Source organism: Cibotium barometz, chromosome 8 (assembly GCF_041138505.1).
Source record: "Cibotium barometz isolate CiBa-2024 chromosome 8, ASM4113850v1, whole genome shotgun sequence".
Taxonomy (NCBI): domain Eukaryota; kingdom Viridiplantae; phylum Streptophyta; class Polypodiopsida; order Cyatheales; family Cibotiaceae; genus Cibotium; species Cibotium barometz.
Window position 1 is genome coordinate 47674703 of NC_141053.1, and position 9808 is coordinate 47684510.

Below are 9808 nucleotides of genomic sequence, written 5' to 3' on the forward strand. Positions count from 1 at the left end.
GGGTGTAGTCGCCAACACAAATAGGGAAGAGTAGATGAAGCTCTTACCCTCATACCTCTTCCTGTGCTTCTCTTGCTTGGAGCTCAGCCCTTAGCATGAACGAGGCTCTGATACCATGAAAAGATGCAAGGGAGAAGAGAGCTTGAGCTCTTGCAAGCACACACACACACTCACAAAACCCTAAAAGAGAACACATAAGGTGAGAAGCTGAAAATCTTCTTCTTCTTCACACAACACTCAACACACCATATACAAAGATAAGAGTACACACAATATGAAAAGGTACTCAACTAAATACATACTAGGGTTCTCTATAGTGTGAATCCAACTAAATGAGCTGGTGCTATAACTATGCCAGTCTCTAGAATGGTTGTCACACAGCTTGTCATCCCACTGGCCACATATCACCCATGATCACACCAACCATGCCAGTGGTGTAAGTGTAGGGCGTATCCCCCAGGCGGGTCATCAGTGTGTGTCCACCGCCTCACTAGATGAGCTCGATATCTCAACATATGTGTGTATGTATGTGTTCTTTCATATGTATGTGTATGTGTGTGTGTGTGTATGTATGTGAATTTATGTGTATATATGTGAAAGTAAAAATTTTCCTCTGTGTGTGTGTGTGTGTGTGTGTGTGTGTGTGTGTGTGTGTGTGTGTGTTGTGTATGTGTATGTATGTAAAGTTTTTTATATGTATATACATGTGTGTGTATGTATGCTAAAATTTTCATATATATGTACATGTGTATATGTATGTATGTGAAAGTATGTGCATGTATGTCTCACGTATGTGTATCTATATGTATGTTTATGGATGTGTGTATGAAAAAGTGTGTATACATGTGTATTTATGTTTGTGAATGTGCGTATATGTGTAGATGTATGTATGTGTGTACGAAAAAGTGTGTATATTGTGTGCATATACATATATATGTGTATATATTGTTTATGTATGTGTGTATGAAAAAGTATGTATATATGTTTGTGAATGTGTGTGTATGTGTGGATGTATGTGTGTGTGTGTGTGTGTGTGTGTGTGTGTGTGTGCGCATGTGTGTGAATGTGTGTGTATGTATATGTGGTACAACTTTTTGAAATTTGGGTTTTGGCAAAACTTAAAAGCTATGGGTCTTGAATAATTAAACACAAGTTCTCTTAGGTCATCTCCTATAAACCTCATAGGAAGCCACACTTATTTTTTCTTGTCTCTGTGTGTAAGAGGCCATATGTTTGTTTTAAAAGGTGCCCAATGCCCTAGGAAATTGCCTAACTTTTTTCCCTTTACGCTTTAGGAAGCGTATTTTTCAATTGCTCTTTTCATTGAGGAGAATATCTATGCAGTTTACCTTGCAACTATTTAAAATTTATTGCTCACTTTCATAAATGGGTAGATACATAATGTAAATGTGTGTTTATAAGTATAAGAATGTGTGTGTAAATTCATATCTATGTATATACTTATTTTTTCTTTCATATGGTAGGTGCGTAAATGTGTATTTACTTTTGTAACCACTTCATAGGTTAACAAGCTTTATCTTGCCCGACCTATTATAAGGCACTTTGCCATCTTACCCGCTTGAATGGGCACTTTTACCTTTTGTAAAAGATAGTGCTAGAACATACAAATTGGCCTTATCTTGATCTTAATGTCAAATAGGGAAAGTCAAAGAACTTCATATACATACTTGCTTAAGGCTAGTAATACAAGTCACACCATTTTTAAGGTTGCTCGGCCTAGTGTGAAAACTAGTCTCTTGTATATGTTGGAATTAGGAGAAGAAGACGCAAGAATGCACACAACACAAAGTGTATTAGATTGTGTCAATGTACAAAAGATAAGTTAGCCCTAGAAGGATGGGCGAACAAATCCCCCCTAGGAGTGATGGTGTGAACGAGAGCTGGCACTCATGTATAGGGGAGTGCCATGCTCGAAGTAGATCAATCCACAAAGGGAAGCAAGCCCAAAGCTTTGCGGAAAGCTTCGAACTTCTCACGAGGAAGCGCCTTTGTGAAAAGATCGACGAGGTTGTCCTGTGTTGGCACATAGGCCAAGCTGATCTCTCCTGCTGATAGTCTCTCCCTGACATAGTGATAATGCATCTCAATGTGCTTTGTGCGAGCATGAAAAACTGGGTTTCTCGCAATTGCCAATACGCTCTGACTGTCAGTGAAGATAGAGGTGGCAGACTCCTTTCCAACACCCAAGTCAGCCACACACACTCAACCGTAGCTGTGAAAGCTGCCCTGTACTCAGCTTCACAACTCGAAGTGGCCACAGTAGGTTGCTTCTTGCTCAACCAAGATATGCATGAGCTACCGAGCATGAAACAAAAACCACTTGTGGACACTCTTGTGTCATAGCAACCAACCCAATCTGAGTCCGAAAAAGCATGCAAATCTGGTGGCAACGATCCCCCCTTGGGATAAAACAACCCAAGATGTATGGTGCCACTCAAGTAGCGAAAGATGCGTTTAACTGCCTTCCAATGCTGAGACCCTGGGCTATGCATAAACCTGCTGACCTGTGAGACTGCAAACTGAATGTCCGGCCTTGTAATGCATACATAGATGAGGCAACCAACAGCTGTCTGATAGAGTGTGACATCAAAGTGATCTCCAGCATCATGAAGACTCAACTTCAAACCTGTCTCCATTGGAGTAGCAATAGGCTTGCAGTCTTCAAGGCCAAATCTCCGCAACAATGTCTCAATATACTTTGTTTGACACAAAGCAATACCTCCATCACACTGCTTAAACTGTATCCCCAAATAATGATGCAAATGCCCCAAATCTGACATCTCAAAAGAGGCATTCAAATCAGCCTTAAAATCAGCAATATGACTCTCATTTGGTCCTGTGAGCAGCATGTCATCAACATATAGAGCAATGATTAGATGTACATCATCCACACGTTTAGCATAAAAAGTGCTTTCTATTGGACTATTCTGAAAACCTTGTGCAGTCAAATATGCATGTATCTTTTCATACCAAGCTTGTGGAGCTTGTTTTAAACCATATAAAGCCTTTTTCAACTTGCACACTTTGTTTTCCTGCCCTGTTTGAACAAAACCATGAGGTTGCGATACATAGACCTCTTCATGCAAATCTCCATTCAAGAACGCAGTCTTTATGTCCAACTGATGTACATTCCAACCATTATGAGCTGCCAATGCACAAATGCTACGAATGGTAGTCATACGACAAGTGAGAGCAAAGGTCTCATCAAAATCAATGCCCTTTTCTTGAGCATAACCCTTTGCAACAAGTCTAACTTTATAGCAATCAACACTGCCATCTGGCTTTTGTTTCAACTTAAAAACCCACTTACATCCAATGGCCTTTTTACCAATAGGCAAATCACACAAAGACCATGTACCATTCTTCATTATAGCATCATATTCACTTTGCATTGCAGCCAACCAATTTTCTGATTTTTGTGCGTCATCAAATGAAAGAGGTTCTTCCTCTTCACACATACTAGACACAGCCAAAGCATAACAATCTAATGCATAAGAGGCATGCTGAAAACCTGAATGAGTACGACTAGACATAGGTGCATCAATTTTACTATCACGCAAGGTTTGCACCAGCCATTTAGGCATACCTCTAGCCTGCTCATTTTCAGCCCTATCCTCATAGATTACATCCTGTAAATCTGCATCAGAAATAGGCTGATCTATGATGTCGTTTGAAATCTGCATAGGCTGAGTATTTGCCTCATTAGGACTTACATTTGAATTCCCACCTGTAAATAGAGGCAACAACGTATAAAATACATCCCGTGAGCTCACACCTGTCTCTTTGGTACATGATAACAAAGGCTGCACAGCATCTTCCACAAAAACAACATCTCGACTAATCAAGATACGCTTTGACTATGGATGATACAATTTGTAACCCTTGCTCTCAGCACTGTAACCAACAAAAATGCATTTGATAGCCTTATCATCCAATTTTCTGCGTTGTTGCATAGGCACTAAGGCATAGGCCAAGCAACAAAAGACACGCAAGTGACCAATAGAAGGCTTCCTGCCATGCCAAGCTTCGTATGGAGTAATAGACTGCAAGGCCTTAGTGGGACACTTGTTGAGCACATATGCAGCACACATGATAACCTCAAGCCAAAATGCATGTGGCAAAGCTTGGCTCTTGACCATACATCGTGCCATCTCCATAAGTGACCCGTTTTTTCTCTCAGCAACACCATTTTGCTGAGGGGTATACGGCACTGTACATTGGTGTTTTATCCCACGACTAGCCAGAAATGCATCAAACTCTTTAGACATGTACTCTCCCCCTCGATCAAAACGGAGGGTGCCCACATTACAATTGGATACATTTTCAACCATAAGCAAAAACTGTTTGAAGCACAAAAACACTTCGGACTTTGCCTTCAGTGGATATACCCATGCATGCCTTGAGTAATCATCAATGAAAGTCACGAAGTACAAGTGTTTACCAAATGACGGAGTTTGCATAGGCCCACATACATCACTATGTACAAGTTGCAATTTGCGAGTGGCCCGCACAGAACCATCCTTTGGAAATGCAGAACGTTGCATTTTGCCCAAAATACAGCCTTCACAAACATGTTTCAATGGTGCCTCAAGAGGGGGCAATGAAGCAACCATATCAAATTTCTACAAACGCAGCAAACTAGCAAAGTTTAGATGACCAAAACAAGCATGCCATAGTTTTGCATCTGAAACTGCCTTTTCATCAGAAACTGCATTTGCTGAATCTTCCACACACTTGTCAAAGAATTGAGCCTATACAGCAGCCCACGAAACAAGGTGCCAGATACAATAATCATATCACCAGAAGTCAAATCATGAACAGTACATCTGTCATCCATAAATTTGACTACAAGTCCAAGTCTAGCAAGCGCAGAGACAGACAATAGATTTTTCTTTATCCCTGGCACATACAATGCATCTGAAAGTGTGAAAGCGCTGCCATTTGCAGCAGTAAGCATAATTTTACCAATGTCCTTCACTGGGTAAGAAGCATTATTGGCACATGTGACAGTATTCCCATTAGGGACAGCCTCAAGACAAGTGAACATATCACGATGCGAGGTAATGTGCTTTGTAGCACCACTGTCAAAATACCATACATGAGAGTCAACAAAAACTGCCAAACATGCATCATGTACAGATTGGTCATACTGGCAATACATGCTAAACACCCATTCTGTATCCTGCACAACATTTGCAGAATCTGCATTTGTAGAAGCATCCGCGACGATTGAGGTGAGCTTTCACGAGCGCTTGCATTTGAAGAGTATAGGGACCTGCAAGCGCTCGTGAAAGCTCACCTCAATCGGAGAACGTGAGTCAGAGGGTGCCGGTGGGAGCCGATGCCTGCTCTGATACCAATTGTTGGAATTAGGGTTGCAGGAAAGCACACAAAGCTTGGAGAAGAAGAAGCAAGAATGCACACAACACAAAGTGTATTAGATTGTGTCAATGTACAAAAGATAAGTTAGCCCTAGAAGGATGGGTGTATATACAAGCCGAGGGAAAAAACCTCCTAAAGAGGGAAAACGTGCCCCGGCGGTCCTAAGTGTGTTCACACACATCACTGCCTATATATATGGCAACAGTATATGTCATTTTTGACACACTAAAAGCAATACACATTCGTTCCCTTGCAATAGAATACTTGTGAGCTCTTCTCTTCTTTTCTCTTGCTTTCTTGTTCTCTATTGGATTCATACATGCTAGATGGATTTTTGATTGGATAGGCTTGATTGTAGGTTTTCCTCTTCCATTAGCTTCTTGCTTACCCACCTTTTGTGAGAGAGAAGCACTGTGAAGGACATTCTCTTTTTTCCTCCATCTAGGCATAGAGAGATCTACCTTCAATCCATTAGTAAAGTAGAATTTTGGTGTGACGATGGAGCACTAAGGACATGAGGGACAAGCTAGCACACTAGAGTGAGGACGTGAGGGACAAGCTAGCACACTAGAGTGAGGATGTGAGGGACAAACTAGTGCACTCACATTGGGGAGTTGTGTTGTGGCTCTAAGGCAAGGACCAATGACACATGATTCGGTTAGGCTAAGGTAAGCTCTTGACGTGAATATTTTTAGCACCGTCATGTACATGGACTAAGGGCTTAGCTCTGTTTATTATCCATTCATTCTAAGCATCCATTCCAAGATATTGGGATTACCAAATATTGCTCAACGTTGATTAGGAGATCACACTCCAAAAAACATAGTGTTTTGGAGCCTTGGTAGTTTGCTATTTTTAATTTGATTTTAAGCTTGTTGCATATTAGGGAATTCTTGTTTCATATCTTGGAATGGTAAAACCCTAGTTTCTTGTTGGTGATTTATATGATTTTGGACCCCACAAGGCTTAGATTTCATTGTGTTTTTGAATAAAGAAATAGCTTAGCAATAGTGACCTAAGAGTGGAATCCACTTCTAATCAATGGAATTCTCTCCAAACACATAAGCATTAAGCTATATTAGGTGTGGATTAGAGTGAGATAGTTATTTTTTATTTATGCATTTCATATTTTTTTCATCCATTTTTAGACATGACAACTCACATTCATGCAAAATCAACCAGAATTAAACAAAATCAACCAGAAATAAATAAAAAATATTTAATCAATTGCTAACCACCACTGACTAAGATTAGGAACCTTAATCACCCTCACCACCAAGTCTACAAATATTTAAAAAACCACCAAGTCTACAAATATTTAAAAACTCCAAAAAACCAAGCTAACCTAGCTCTTGGATTGGGATATGTGAGCCCACCACAGTCCCATAAGAAAAGATGCGCATCAACACACATGAGCCGTGAGTCTAGACATGTGAGTTGTGAGTCTAGACACATGACATAGTAGATGTGAGTCAACCAGACATAAGTCTAGAGGTAGCTGTACCCAATATTGTACCAACCAATTATTACTACCTTTAAGACTTATAAGGACGTACCTACTCATGTCCTTTAAGGATTTTCCAATCATACAATCTGTACTAACTACAATGTCCAAGGAAAATTCTTGTCCTTTGTAATTATTGAGATATTAAAGTATAATTATTATCCAATAATTACACACTGACCTTATCATAGGATTATTTCCTGCCACAAGTAGGCCTATTACATAAAAATAAAATTGTGAGTCTAGTTCATATAAAAAAAGTGTGAACCTACAGACGTGAAATTGCATATGTGAATTTGTACTTGCTAGCTTACACAAGTGAACCCACATACATAAGCTTATAGGTTTAAAACTAAAAACATGAGCCTAGTGTTGAAATGTGTAATGTAAAATAAACAAGTTATTTGGTTGACTGTGGGAACACACCCTAGAGGTTCTAGATATTATCTTGAGTGTGTGGATGGATACGAGTGTCACATAGGTGGACACATATATGTATATTTGGGCTTGAGGCTATTTATATTAGAAGCCTCTCATTTGTATGGTTTATACAACATATGTAATAGAGTATTGTTGAGTGTGCTACTCTCTCTCTCTCTCTCTCTCTCTCTCTCTCTCTCTCTAGTAATGGATTTCTTGGTGTACCATAGTTTATGCTTTATCTATGTTGCACAACACCATGATTAGTCACATATTAGGTTTCTTAACATGGTATCAGAGCTAGGACGGGCTCTTGATCATGGTTTAATATTATGTACATTAGATTGTGGTTTGTTGATTAAGCATATGTTATATTTTTAGCATTTTCTTATGAGAAAATTTAAGCACACTCTATTATCATTAAGACTGCATTAGAGAGAGAGAGTTCATGAAGTTTCTCATGGAGATTGCAGTTGAAGATTTTCAACCATTTGAAGATTTTGAAGTTGCCATTGAAATTCAAGTGGAGGTTTTTACATTAAGGAGGATGCAAATGGAGTCATCATCACCAAAGAAGCTTCCCAATAAGAAGATTAAGAAATGAAGGTTGGTTATTTATGGAGTTTTGCCTTAATTTTCTATTTTGACCATGGGAGATTTCTCAAATGAAAGAGTTGCTACAATGGGATTTGTTAATCTCAAAGATCTTTGCAATTATGAAAAGATTTAGAAGGTGTGTGCTTGTCGCGGTGGTGTGAGATATGGGCTCAAATGGGAGTTTACATGTTGGACATCAATGTTGGCAATCACAATTTCAACCAGGAAGCTATGGAGGATGAAATCTCTCCATGGTTGAGGAGAAAGAAGAAGAGAGAAAAGAGAGAGCAAGTTGGTCCTACACAAGGTGATTGTACTATGAGTGAATGAGAATGAGATATGAATGAACCACCAAGTACAATACCATTTTATAGGCATTAAACCCTATCTTTTGACCCTAACTAAGAGGTTGTTCACACCTAGAGTGTTCACACCAAGTTGGCTATAAACCTAATGACCGGATGCCCATATCCCCAATGTCACATGGTAATTTGGTGTATTTCTAACACCCTCTCTCAATAAAATATCCATGGCTACTATGATGCCAATGCTAGCTTTGCTTTTATGAAGCTATTTATAATGACCATCCAAGTGCCCGTAGGTGTTACTCATGGTGGTTTACAATGCGAGTCAATGATCACAGAAGATAGACATCTAGTTATGATTATATTTCACTTAGGATAGAGGGGTGACCACAGGTGGGCAGGCCTTGGCTAGTTCAAGAAGCCATCTATGCGTTTTATAACATCAAGGTAATATAACAAACCCAAAAGAGTCCAAAAGATTCAGATTTTGAGGGACGACTTGGGCAGAGAACCCTTGACTCAACATAAAATAGGAATTAGAAATAAAGGGAGAATCTCCCTTGATGAGGAATATCTTATTAATTTAGCTTGTAATGTTGATGTTGCTCTTGATCTTCTTCATGTCGATGTAGATCTTGATGTTGATGTAGCCCTTCGTCTTCTTCATCCTTGATTTCATTGTGTAATGAAATCCATGTAGGCAAAGATGGATCATATTCTCAATGTGTTCATGAAGCCTCACATGATGATGATGCATGTTTTTCAGATGATAATACATTGAATTTGCTTAAGGTGATATTAGCCTTATCATCAGTATCCAGTGTCTTTACCTTGTATAATTGATTTGTGAGCATGATAGATGTGGTACATGAAGCATATAAGCTTAGAAATCCCATTGTCTCCCAAACAATGCTGATACAGATTTATACCCGATTTTGGATTAACAAATTGACACTCAAATCAAGGGAAAAATCTGATTTGATGCTTTACAAAGTTTTAGCAACACTTGAATGTGAGATATGAACCATTAATGGCCCTAAAAAACTCATATGATCATCACTAATCAAGGTATTAGTGAAAGTAATTTTCTATACTTAAACAAAAAATACCCTGATTTGGAGAGCACTGTTGGAGGGGAAAATCAAAGGTCTTTCTCAGTGTATAAACCTTTGGGAATTAATAGAAAGTCCCCAATGGTATGATTGAACACTCAATGGTCCAAGAACACAAGGATTAGTGCCAATTAATCACTGATTAGAAGAGGCAATTCACTGTTTGTAGTGCAAAAGAAAGGGCGACTTGGACCTTTCAATTGAAGCCCTTCCTCAAAAATCCTTCAAGGGGCACTCATAGAAATATTTCTATTTGAGTTTTAAGCCCATAATCATTTGATTAACACTGCATTAATCTCACCTTTGGCAAATTGGCTTTTATGATGCACCCAGAGTCGAAGCAGCTTCTACAAGCGTTAATTCATAAAACGGACACCACATATGAATCTGCAACACCTAAAAACCCTCGAAGACGAGCGGGTTTGCGCTGAGGCGTTGGGTCGATTTCTTCAAAAAACGTAACCTTC